The sequence below is a fragment of the Marmota flaviventris genome, chromosome 14 (assembly GCF_047511675.1).
Source record: "Marmota flaviventris isolate mMarFla1 chromosome 14, mMarFla1.hap1, whole genome shotgun sequence".
Classification (NCBI taxonomy): domain Eukaryota; kingdom Metazoa; phylum Chordata; class Mammalia; order Rodentia; family Sciuridae; genus Marmota; species Marmota flaviventris.
The window spans coordinates 79645159-79658233 of record NC_092511.1 but is presented as its reverse complement, the minus strand read 5'-3'; the positions used below and the strand labels follow the sequence as shown (position 1 = coordinate 79658233).

At 47.3% G+C, this 13075-nt stretch overlaps 1 long non-coding RNA gene across 1 annotated transcript; it reads left to right on the top strand.

Moving 5' to 3' along the window:
• Positions 1 to 1491: 1491 nt before the first annotated feature.
• LOC114082637 (uncharacterized) lies at positions 1492 to 12699 on the top strand. The gene is made up of 3 exons (XR_003581006.2): positions 1492 to 1606; positions 7469 to 7603; positions 12300 to 12699. It is a non-coding gene; the product is annotated as an uncharacterized lncRNA (long non-coding RNA).
• Positions 12700 to 13075: the final 376 nt, after the last annotated feature.

Below are 13075 nucleotides of genomic sequence, written 5' to 3'. Positions count from 1 at the left end.
TGTAAGTGCAATGGAAAGTAGCTGGTAAACTGTCCTGCAGTGTCTGGGATTATGCCATCATGGACAGCCCCTGTCATAGATGGAAGAAAGCAAGCACTGAACTTGGAAGAGATCAAGATAACAACCTACTTAGGGGTACTAGACAGAAGTGGTCTTATGGCCTCATAGAGAAGCAGAGTATCTGTGTTGCCCTGGAACATTGGAGGGATGATGGTTCTGTGCTGAGCGAATGAGAGGAACCCTCCCTGCAGCTGTGCCCAGCCTGCCCAGCCCTGCTGATTTGCATGTGCCCACAGCACAGCACATTGCCCTGAGGACTTCTTAAGAGTCTGCTCACACCCTGTGCAGGAGTCAGTCGCAGTCAGGACACAGTATGGCCATGAGGGCCCCTGCTCAGATCCTGGGGCTCCTGCTGCTCCACCTCCCAGGTAAGGAGGGACAGCACTGGGGATTTACTAATCACAATGTGGTCAGTGCTGCCTGGCTACTCAGGAAAGTCCTCTTGTAACATCACTACTTACAAGGATATTTCTTTTTATGTTTCCAATGGCAGATGTCAGATGTGATATCACGATGACCCAGTCTCCATCCTCCTTGCCTGTGTCTCATGGAGACAGAGTCACCATCACCTGCAGGGCCAGTCAGGGCATTAACAATAGATTGCACTGGTATCAGCAGAAACCAGGCCAAGCTCCTAAGCTCCTCATCTATGGTGCAAACACTTTGCAACCTGGGATCCCCTTGAGGTTCAGTGGCAGTTGATATGGGACAGATTTCACTCTCACCATCAGCAGCCTGGAGCCTGAAGATGTTGCCACTTATTACTGTCAACAAGTTAGCAGTTCCCCTCCCACAGTGACACAGGCCATGACAAAAACCTCCCAGGGAGCAGAAGTGTGAGGCTGGGCTGCCCCAGCTGCTCCTCCTGCTGCCTCCACCAGCTGAGGGCACTGTTCAGAGGCAGCCAGGCCCTGAGCACTACAAGGAGGGTCAGTCAGAGGATCCAGGGGGGCTCCCCTGCACCCTGACACTTCAATCAGCCCCAGCAGGCAATGAGCTCACTGTATGATAAAGAAAGTAATTTAAGACGTGAAGAGACTGAATTAGGCAGTATCAGGGGTTGTGCAGCAAAGAGAGGCCTCTCCATGTATTCCACAGGGAATATTTTAGACTTTATTTTTGAGTGCAGTTTAAGTCCCCAGCAAAATTGGGGTGAAGTACAGGGTTCTTCTGTGTCCCTCCTGCTCCCACAGCCCCTCTGCCACCACCCCGACTCTGTTGCTTCTGTTACAATTTGTCAACCTCTGCCCATGTGTACAGGTCACACCAGGGTCACTTTGTGCATTCTATGGAAATAGACAAGTGGACAGTGACTTGTGTCCAGCAGTGTGGCCTGGCACAGTTCAGCTCCCACCCTCCCACTGTGTGAGCTCCAGCTGCTCCTCACCTCCCTCTCTGCTGCAGTCCTTCATGATTTTTCATCCTGTAGTTCCACCTGGGCTGAGTGACATCTGCCTGGCATTCACAGCATGGAGGATGTTCAGAATGGCTCTCACCTGAGTACTGTGCATGTAAGCTTCCTCCAGGGGTTTTCATGATGCGATAGGTAGGTGTTTTCTTTCTTTTGTTCTTTTTAAATTTTTTCCTCAAACTTTGTACTGAATCCAGGCATGTGCTACCACTTAGCTACATTCACAGTCCTACTTTTAATTTTGAGACAGGGTGTGTTTGAGTTGTTAGGTCCTTCTTAAGTTGGAGAACCTAGCCTTAAACTTGTCAACCTCCTTCCTCAGCCTCCTAGTTGTTGGGGATACATGTGAGCATCATTGCACCCAGCTTGATTGCTGTGTTCTCTTCAGTGCTGAGTAATCTTCTATTTTCTGGCCTCTATAACAGTATTGATCTACTCCCCTACTGAAGGGCAGACTTGTGTCCTCCAAGTTTTCAATGCTGAACACAGGTCCTGTAAGTTTTTCGGTATAGAATTTTAATTATTTTTAGATGTGTATGTTCACCATCTTTAGTTTCATAGTGGAATGCCTAGTGTTATCAGAATCTGTCACACTGTCTTGCACATCCTGTCTCCATCTTGGAGATAGCTTGTAAACACTCCCCAGAACACTCAGCTGCTGGGAGTGGCTTGTAACTGCAGCCAGGACTAGCTCAGCAGCAGGGATGGGGCACCTACTGCTGCCTGTGGGGTGCTCCCTCCTGGACTTGGCCATCCCTCAGGCGGGGGTGTTTTCTCATGTGTTTTACTTTGCATTTCCCTGGTGACCTGGGATGTCACAGTGATGTTTTGACAAATGTCCACAATGTGCAATGGTCAGACCCAGCTATCAAATTCTTGTCACTTGTCCATCCTTTATGGTCCTTCCCCATCCTGTGTTCCAAGGTCCCTGCCCCTGTCATGTCTCTATTCTCTATAGAGCCCCTTGCAGCCAAGTTGGAGTCAGCTACACACTCTCTTCATGTTTCTACAACTGAGGGCTCTTGAGTTTACTGTGATTCCTGAGGAACATTTCCTGGATCTAGAGTTCTGGGTCCACAGTCTTTTTCTTCAATATTTGAAAGTGTGTCCTTTCCTTTGTCCTCCCTGTTTCCAGGGGAGAAATTCTCTGTTCATTCCAGTTGCTTCTCCCATAAAGCTAAGGAGTCACTTTTCCCTCCCAGCTTTTGAGGTCTCTGTCTCTGTCTTCATAAGCTGGCAGTGTGGCTGTGGGGTGAGCTGGCAGGCACCTCCTGGTCATCTGAGTCCCTGTTCCCTGGCCCACTAGGCTGTCTCCAGGGTTCTCTAGCTGGTTGTGACCATGGCTGTCCCTCCTGCTGCCTCCTTCTTCTGTCTGCTCCATTCACCTGCCCAGCTCCCCACTGGGCTCTTATTATGGTGAATGGAGTTTCAGTTATGGAACTTTCCTTTTTCTGTCTTTGCACAGTTTCTGTTCCCTGGTGATGCTTTCTTCATTTGTTTCAGACACATTTGCAATTGCTGGTTGATGCACTTTTATTGTGGCTGATTTAAAATCCTGTTCAGATAATCCATGGGTACATTTTAACTCACTGTTAATGTGAACTGACTGATCTTTCTCATTGATAGGAGATTATTCAGGTTTTTATGAAGATGAGTGTTTCCTTTGTTACCTGGACATTTTGGGAATTGGGTCACATCACAGGGCTGGAAATTCTGAATGTCTGACCAGACCCTAATACAGGCGAGGGCTGTGATTTATGACTTACAGAAGGGCAGGACCCACCCTGGTAAAGTGTTTATTTTTCTACTAGGCCTAGAAACCTCCTTGGAAGCACTTAGTAGCACAAGATGCCTGAATTCAAGACAAATTCTTCTAATCACCAGTCTGTGTTGGTCAGTTTTTCTTTGTTGTGGTAAAAATTCAGCACAAATCTAAAGTAGGGCAGGAAAAGTTTATTTGGGCTCATGGGTTCAGAATTTCCTTCCATGGTCAGCTGACCCCATTGCTCTGGGCCTAGGTGGGCAGAACATCAGGGCAGAAGGGTGTGGAGGAGGAGAGCTGCTTCACCCATGGTGGCCAGGAAGTGGAAGGAGAGAGGGGAAGGGCCTCAGGGAAGATGCACCTTCTAGGGCTCACCCCTAGTGACCACCTCCTTCAGCCACTCCCACCTGCCCTTATTCACCACCCAGTTAGTCCACTCAGGCCAGGAAGGACTGATGAGGCTCAGCTCTTAAAATCTTGTCATTTCATCTATGAATATTCCTACATTAACACAGGACCTTATGGGTCAGTCTCCCATGTGTCTTGCATGGGCACTGGGAATGGGGTTCCCCTCAATGGGATGGGCTGGCTGAGATATAAAAACTAAGAAAAATAAAATGATGAAAAAACTACAGGATAAAGAAAATGATTTCCAAAAGCAGGGGTTGCGGGGGCAAGCAGATCATAGCAATGGAGTGAGATTCCATACTCTGTCAAAATTGAGCCCTCACCTGCTTTATTTATATCCTGGGACATCAAAGGCCTTCCATGGAATGTTTTTCTCCAAAAAAGGTTAAAAAGGCTGGTTGTCCAGTTCCCAATGATTTATGGCCATTTCCCTTGGTACCATGAGAGACCTTCCTAGCAGAGCAAAGATGAAGGTCATGTGCCTTGGGCAATCTATTGTGTGGGTAAGCCATGGATGTTTCCTAAGGATTCCTAAAATCTCCCTGGCTGCCTGCCCAGAGAAGATCCCCTTGTGTTTTGCACAAATGGCTCCCTGAGGGACACATCATATCCAAACCATAACACAGTCTAAAGAAGAGCAGAAACAATCACTTTAAATTAATTGTCTTTTTTTCCCACTTGCAGTAAATTTTGTCTAAAACAGTGACTTTTGGCTGCCAGGTCTGAAATCAAATACCACACATGGCACATGACCCCGAGGGCAGTGTGTCATGGAGCAGAAAACTAAGAAGTCCTCCCTGTGCCTGTTCCCTTCACCTTTTTCCATCCTGGGCTCCAGGTCAAAGCTACAGCCTCTGCTGAGCTGGTGTTTGCAGGGTCAGGGCTTAAAATAGTGTCCCTACTCTGGTTCATTCTGATTGTTTCTGATTTTGTGTTATGTCCATTTAAGGACAGCTCTCATGTTCTTTTGACAAGTGTCCATCACCATTCCTCAGTCCTGGTGTTCACCCAGACCTCTTCCTCTCAACCACCAAGTGAGGAGCATAAACCTACTTTTTATAGTTGAATTATACATCTTGGCACAAATCATAAAGAATTTAGATTTCTGGTTGAGTGCTGTCTGATGGGTGCTGAGTTAATAAAATTTTAGTATACAATTGAAGGTATTCTGTAGTAGACTCAGGGAGTCATTCTAGTGCTTGGATCAAGTCCTGCTACCCTGCAGGTTCTAGAGTTGCAAGAGTAGAAAGCCACATACCCCTTACTTCCTAAGACATTCCTTCTTGCCATCAGGGACATATTATTAAAGATGAAGTGCATCTTGAGGGAGACTCCTACAGTCTACAGGAAGTCCTCCATAAGTGGGTTGTGGGGGACACTGTGTTTGGAGGACCAGTGGAAGCCACTATCATGCACGTATTGTTCCTGGTCCTGTTGTGAAGATTCCTGTCTCAACCACATCCTCTCTGATTGTCTTGATGCTGATGCTCCTCAGAGTGCCATGGGCAGGAAAGCCAAACTTGACCCATGGCACAGGTGTGTTCCAGGAGGAGGGTACCACAGCCCTCCAGGTGATGGTGATGTGAAACTCCTTCCTACAGTTGGCTGGTGACATTTGATTCTGCTGCTGAGAAATCAGATACACTGTGATGGCTGATGACCAGCAGCACCAGCAGAGGTGGTGGAAAGACGTGGCTCTTGTCATGACCCTCACCCCTGCCTCCACTTGACCAAGGATCGATTGTGAGAATATGGTGATAGTGAAGGGGACAGAGAGACCAGGAAATCTGAATGGAGGATGGGAGGCTTCTAGCTCACATGAGCACTTAGCTCTCCTCTGTGGCAGGGTTTCTCTGCTGTTTCATATAATCCATAAAGTTCTGCACACACAGAACCCACTCCAGGAACACATCTGCCTGAATCCTCTCAGGATCACTTTGTCTCTGATTTTCTGTCTTCTCCTTCCAAGCCCTCAGCAAGTAGCTCTCCAGGAGTCCACACACAGATTTTTGAGAAGGCCATGTCTCTGTCCAAATGTAGATTGTGACCATATGCTCTTCTCAAATATCTACTAGCTTGATGTCACGTAACAGATCCACCCATCTGGCCACACTGTGGGGGCATTCACCTTACCTGTGCCATTTGATGGTACTAATCCATTTAAGTCAACCCCTCTTGAAATTAACTAATTGGGACAACCCCTGTGACTCCTGGAGTGAGCTCATGCAGAGGTGCTAGGTTAAGAGAGAAAGTTGGTATTGGACACCAGGATAACATCCATGAATTATTACTTGGTCTTGAATCTGCTTATTCCCAGTGTGTTATCTGCATCTTAGCATAAAGTGTATTTTAACTACTTGTTCACCTTTCAACAATAATTTTTGGCATAAAAATCTCAGCATCAAAATACAGATATAAGAGGCTGGGATTGTGGCTCAGCAGTAGAGTGCTTGTCTTGCACCTGCAAGGTGCTGGGTTTGATCCTCAGCACCACATAAAAATAAACAAATACAATAAAGTCATTGGGTCAACTGTAACTAAAGAAATATAAAAAATATAGATACAGATCTCAGTTTTTGACATTTTGTTAATAATTTACAGTAATTATAGAAAAAAAATATTTTTCCACCCACTTGTTTTTCAGTATAGCACAGATTTTATCTGAAACATAGCAAAACACATTATTAAAGATGATATTTCTACACTGTGCATCCTGGCAGACAGGCTCACCAGTTGTCTCCATACAAAAATTTCGTAGAAATTTTCATAGAAAACTTTCATAGATATTTTAGAGAAAAATTTCATATTGGAGAACATCATACATTATAGTGTTACATGCTGTCCATGGGCTGTTGTGTGAGCTATGCACATTGGAGCCATCTGAGGGGACAGGTCTGGCATTGTATGATGATTCGGCTGTGTGTCGTAAGTGTGCCTTTCCTCTCACTCTGCCTTTGATCCTGCACAGCACCTGAGATGGGTGTGATGTGCCAAGGTGTCAATCAATCTGCTGACCACAAGACATCACAAGGCAAGTGTCCATCTTTCAAAATACCATTGCCTGCCTTATTTGGTGAAGAACATTCCATTGTAACTGCTTTGTGTATCCTCCCTTTAAAATAAAGAGATTCTGGGAGCACACTCTCTTTCCAGCACTGCTCAGCATAGAAGAGGACAGTTGGGGTCACAGAGCAGTTACACCCTCTACTTGAAAAATTTATATCTGTGTCTTGTGTTGTTTCTTCTCTGTCTTCTTAATTTAATGTTGCATCCAGCTCTTTTGATCCCAGCCCATTTCCTGAGCCCATCCAACTGGTGGGATTATACCATAGAATTGTGTGCCATAATAGCTAAGACCAAATGTTAAAACTGATGAGGGAGAGGGGACTTTCTGTAGGGCACTGAGACCAGATCAAGATGCTGTTTTCAACTTCTATTCCCAGTTACTCTAATAACATGCCCAGTCTTTCCCCACTGCTTCTAGGGACACAGCTCAGGAAAGACACTTGTAATTAGTTACCTGGCCCTGATTTCAGATGGCTGCATAATTCAGTCCACAGCCCCCAACTGCCTTCCCAGGATGGACCCTCCCATCAAGCACCACCCTCCTGGGGTCTCTCCCTCTTCTATTTGGGGTACAATAAGTCTTAATTAATATTTTCAGTGCAAACTGCCTTTGTATAATTTAAAAAATCCCTTTTGACTTGAAACTTTCCATTTAATTGCCCAATTGATCTTTTTCAACTGTGAAATTAGTGGTACCTGAAGTTTAGTGGAATTCACTGTATTTGTTAATATGAAAATGAAGATATCCTCTTTTCTTAAAGGGTTTCCAGCTTCATGGCAGAGTTTTCTGAAACAAGTTACAGCATTCCGATAGGGCAGGTACACCTGAGCCAGGGTGTGACTCAGGCACTGATGTCCTCATGGCCATGAAGAAAGGACTGACTGCAGGAGGGAAAGTGAGTAGAATCATTTCCTTCCTGATGAGTTCCGTGAGGGGTCCACTGTGGTGTGTGCAGTGTGGAGAGTGTGGCTGTTCCTCTGGGTGGACCAGGGAAGGCACAGGGGCTTCTAGAGATGCATGTGAGAGATGGTAGCTCCCTGATCAATGGGGACATCAATAGCAAGACCATGAGGGGCACTTGGGAAAGCAGGGATCCCAACATCTCAGATGAAACACTATTTTTCATTGAAAAAATAATTTTTGCCTCTGCAGTATGGGCAGAAGTACAGCAGGACTACATTATTCAATGTTCTCATCAAAATAATTCAGATGAAATCACTAGTTAAATGACTACAGTCATTTAACTGGAAGAGCTGACATTTAGATCACTAAGGGCATGCGTGGACATGATATTCTTCCCACCCTCTTCTTCCCCCTTCTGTGTATCTATTCTGATCTGTCTCCAGGGTTGAGAAACAAACTGTTTTCTCTTTCAACTTGACCACCACAGTGTCTGTTGTCCCCAGAGGGTTTCTGTGTAGGTGACCTTGGACACTTTCCCTTCCCCCTCCTGTTTCCATGTCCTCAATCCCTGTGTGAGTGGTTGGAATGAGTCAGAGCTGTGATGTGCCGAACCTCCTTGGCCACAGAAGACTCCAGACCTCAGCCAGGGACCAAGCTCCTGGTACAACCTCCCCTGCAGAGGCCCAGGGTCTCCATCCTCCTGACCCACCTCCAAGTGAGTCTGTTCTTGATACGAAAATAAACAATAAACCTGATTTTGATTTAAAAAGGAAAATATAAGCAGCTCTCACCTGGGCAGGGAACACACTAGTTACATGTGAACCTGAAGCCCCAGGACTCCTAGAGAGGTGTGGTCTGAGCAGGGAGCTCAGGATTCAGGGAAGATCCCTTCCTTCCTCAGCACCTGCAGAGGCTGAGGGGAGAGGCACAGGGGTGCTGGTTACTAGAGCTGAAGAACCACTGGGTCCATCTGTGCCACTCCTCATGGGGTCATGGGTGACCCTGCCCAACTGCTGAGTGCTACCTCTGGGCCTGAGAGACCCTGGGAGTTACTGAGGATCTCACAGAGGCTCTAGAAATATTCCAGGTGGGGAGCATGAAGCTTGGCTGGCAGCTTTAGATCAGGAGCCCCAGGACACTCCCTCCTCTGGTACCTCTGCACCCTATAGGGTTCTTAAGGCCCCTTCTTTCTTTGCTAAAATTACAACTTTGGCATCTCATGTGGGTCACATGGGCCAGGTGTCAACCTTCCTGAGACCAGCATGTGTTTTAAATTCCTGAAGAACTGTTAATCTTTTGTCCTTAAAAAATGGACTATTACTTGAGCAGAGGGATCACCTGAGTTTCCTTTAGAATCTTGCCTAGTGAAGAAAGAAGAAGAACAGCTTTATAAATTGGGGAGAAAAGATCCTCACTCAAGACTGTTGAATCCCAGACAAAAAATCTTGCATGTTGATGCTGCAGACTGTCACTGGAGAGCAAGCACAGCAGACAGTAACAATCCCAGGAACCTGATCTAGACCCTTTGAAACAGAAGCAGTAGGTCCCTGCTAAGTTAGTCTTCTTATGATAATGATGAGCATTGTCACCATGGAGACCACAACACCAGAAACAAGAGCCCCTCATGTTTGGTTAGATGCTCTTGAAAGGCCTGATCCTGTTTAGGTTGAAGTCAGAACTACCAGGAAGATGCTGTGGGTGTAACAGCTGCACAGATGTGCCCTGTGAGGAACACACAGGGGTCATGGGTGACACTACCCAAATGTTGAGTGCTTCCTCTGGGCCTGAGAGACCCTGGGAGTCTCTCAGGTTGGAGCCTGTCTTGATGTGACACAGTCTGTCAGTGACAGAGCCCCATCTCACCAAGATGGCCTGACTCGGACCCAGCCTGACAGTATTAGGACATGGGGTGAACACTGTGCAGCTGTGCTGAAGCTCTTATAGCTGAACAGTGCTGGTTCCAGGGGAAGGTGGAGCAGCCTCAGTGCAGGAGCTTCCTTGAGATGCAGAGAAAGGTCAAGTTCCGATGGACTCCCCATTTCAGCCTGATGCTGTCCTGCCCTGGTGCAGAGCACTGGGCACAGGTGGGGTAGAGAGTGACCTGGGGTGGCAGCTTCTCCTTTCCCTATGAGTTTGCCCAAGCAGCATGTCAGGGAAACTAGCGGACTGGTGAGGCAGGAGGACCTAGGAACTCCATGACAACAGGAGCCTGCACTAGCCTCTGCTGCTTCCAGGGTTTCCCTCAGTGAGCCTCCCATTTATCCCAGGGAGAAATGCTGAGAGTCACTGGGAGAGTCCTGCAGGCCTCTGTTCTGGAAAAGCCAGAGGCTCCAGGCAATGGCAGCAGTGCCCCAGCCAGTGAGCCATCAAATTGGGGAACAGCATGGACATGTGGACAAGGTTGGTCTCACATGTATGTCAACGCACATATCAACACTATATAATTCATATGAGCAACACTTTCCAGTACTGCACAAGCTGATGTGCCCTAGGCCTGATGCACACTCATGCTGTATATTAACCTAGGAGTCTTACATTCACATTGTTGATGCATTGCTAACACTCACATATCCATGAGCATTGGTGGATATGGTGGATATGCATGAGCTGTGTTTTCTGGTGTTAATTTCTTCTCTCCTTGACTTTATTCTTTTACCTAGTTGTGTCATTAAAATTCCGAGACCTGATTCTCTAAATTATTTTGTTGCTCTGGAAGGATATAAATATATTCTCCATATAAATACCAAGCTAAGGAATTTTCTGACTAGCTGGCTACATGATAATCCCTGAGGAGAAGTCTGAAGGAAGTTTCTTAGGGAAAGCCCCAGAGGGATGATGGGGTTTGTCTTTAATGTGCAGAGGCAGCAGTGGGAAAACTAGAAAGGCAGAATGAGCCCTCGGTGACACAGAGGGATTGTGAAGGCCTGTGAGCCTGTCCAGGAAGAGTATGGATAAGAGAGGGTTGAAGGAACAGGGTGGCCAGGGCCAGTGTGCAGGACAGAGGAGCTGAGCAGGGAAGAGCACCAGGAGAGAGCAGTGAGCACTGTGAGCAGTTAGTGGAGAGCAGGGCCCTGGGCCTGATGGGAGGTGAGGAAAGCACTTCGTTCTGGATGTCAGGCTGCTCCCTGGGTCTCTGCTGAGTTCCTCGCATTACTCGTCAGGACTGTGCTGAGGCTAATAGCATGATAGAGTAATAAAGTACCATGGCACATCTTGGGTGCTGACACTGTCCTGATTCTCTGTCCTGTAAGAACTTGTTGGACAGGAGGACGTGGGAAATTCTATTACATCACAGTATCAAGGACGTGAACACTGAGCAAGGACAGCTGAAGTAACTTCTGCTGCCACAAATTCCATGGTGATAGAGCTCCACAGAGCCAAGGAGCCAGCTTCAGTGCCTGTGCTGATAACTTCCAGAATGCTGGGGGACGTGATCTTCTGAAATAAGAAGCTCTAACTTCTGAATGGATGAAGATTCCATTGGGATCTGATGGAGCATTAATAGCTAATTCCCCATGGGCTAAAAAAGACTGGGGAAGCAAATGCATTGGACTCCTGTGGGAAAAGCAGATGTACAGGACACGAGGCTCAGAACAGTGAAATGTAGCCTGAAGGGCTGCTCAGCCTGAACAGGGAGGGTTCTGTACCAGGCCCTCACCTCCCCATGAGACCCATGCTGAGGAGCACAAGGAAACCCAGCTAGATCCTCTGTAGATCAGAACCAAGAGCTGAGGTCCTCCACATTGCCCAGGAGGGAAGCTGGGATCTGGTCAGACATACACATCACACAAGACAGAGAGGAGAGGGTTTTAGAGTGTCATTGAAGAAAGACCTTCCTGCCTGCTTGGAAGCACTGAGGTCCATCTCAGGGACCTAGTGTCTGGAGCCTGAGGAGCCAGAGCCAAGCCCTTGTCACCTGATCACTGGTGGTTTCTTTTACCACACTCTGGGACTAAAGAGAGCTGCTCATACTACATCTCACAGAGGGTGAGTTTCTCCTGGGCCTGCAGGAAAGATCAGTAAGGAGCAAGGAAGAGGTGTGGCCTGGTCACCCCATCCTGGCCAGGACAGATAACCCTACCTCATGGAGAGGACCAGGCATAGGAGATGAAGAGAGAAGTGAGACCATAGGCCTCCCTGAGGTTTCCTGTAGCATTGTTTCAATGTCAGCTGGGCAGTTTATTAGCCAGGTGAGGCATGAGGAAAGAGAGGTAAGATTCTGTAGCCCAGGAGGGAAATCTGCCCTCAGGCTGAGCCCAGGACTCTCCTGCTAGGACCAATTTGATGTTCAAGTGCAGACAGAAGGAGGCAAACTCTCTGCCCCTTGGAGCACCGTTGACCCCACCCAGCTGCTTTGCATGCAAGGCCCACACTGCTTTCCAGAGCCTTATGAGTGACTGCTTAAGGCTCTGGGGAACTCAGTGTTAGATGGGACTTTAACAGAGCCATGGCAGCCCCCAGTCAGCTTCTCTGTGTCCTGTTACTCTGGCTCCCAGGTGAAGGACCAGGGGATGGTTCTGCATGTCTGTGAAACCTCTGACATTGTGGTTGAGTCTTGTGTCCTGGCACCTCTGTTTAGCAAGCCCAGTATTTCAAGCTCAGGGTGCTGCACAGTCCTGGCTCTACTCTGGAGACTGGGGTATGACCTAGACTGCACAGGTGACCTTTCTGTTCTTTTTCCATCTCAGGTACCACTGACACAGACTTTGTGCTGCACAGACTCCAGCCTCTGTGGCTTTGTCTCCATGGGAAAGAGCCACCTTCACCTGCAGGGCCGTTCAGAGTGTTGGTAGCTCCTTAGCCTGATACCAGCAGAAGCCTGAGCAGGCTCTCAGATACCACATCTATGGTGCATCCAGCAGGGTCAGTGGCATCCCAGCCCGGTTCAGTGGCAGTGGGTCAGGGACAGACTATACCCTGTCCATCAGCAGCTTGAAGGCTGGGGATTCTGCAGTTTATTACTGTGTGCAAGGACATACATATTGCCACAGTTGTTCAGTCCCCAACAAAACCCTCACCAGCCCTGCTGCCACCCTCTCTCCCCTGGGGCACAGCAGCTGCCCCCAGAGGCCCCCAGTCAGATATTTTGTACTTTTCTCTTTCCTTGCTCCTGCAAAGTTTGTGTGAGAAAGGAAATAAAGCTTCATTCAGGTCTGAAATTTTCATAGTCTCCTACACCCTCTTTTACTCCCCTAGAAAAAAATATGAGAGATTAGAGAGGATGGGGACAATTGATATTATTTCCCTACTTCACCAGGTGAGGATGGAGTGTCCGGAAGAGTCATAATATCCCAAACACAGGTGGAGTTAAATATCCCTTAGAGTAATTAATTTTTAGATATTTATTTCCTTCTCATTTTGACATCAACAACATCTTGCTAAATCTGTCAAAGCATAGACTGTCAACCGTGGTTCTAGAAACAGCTCCAGGTTCTGCTCACATTTATTTCATAACAAAGCCGGG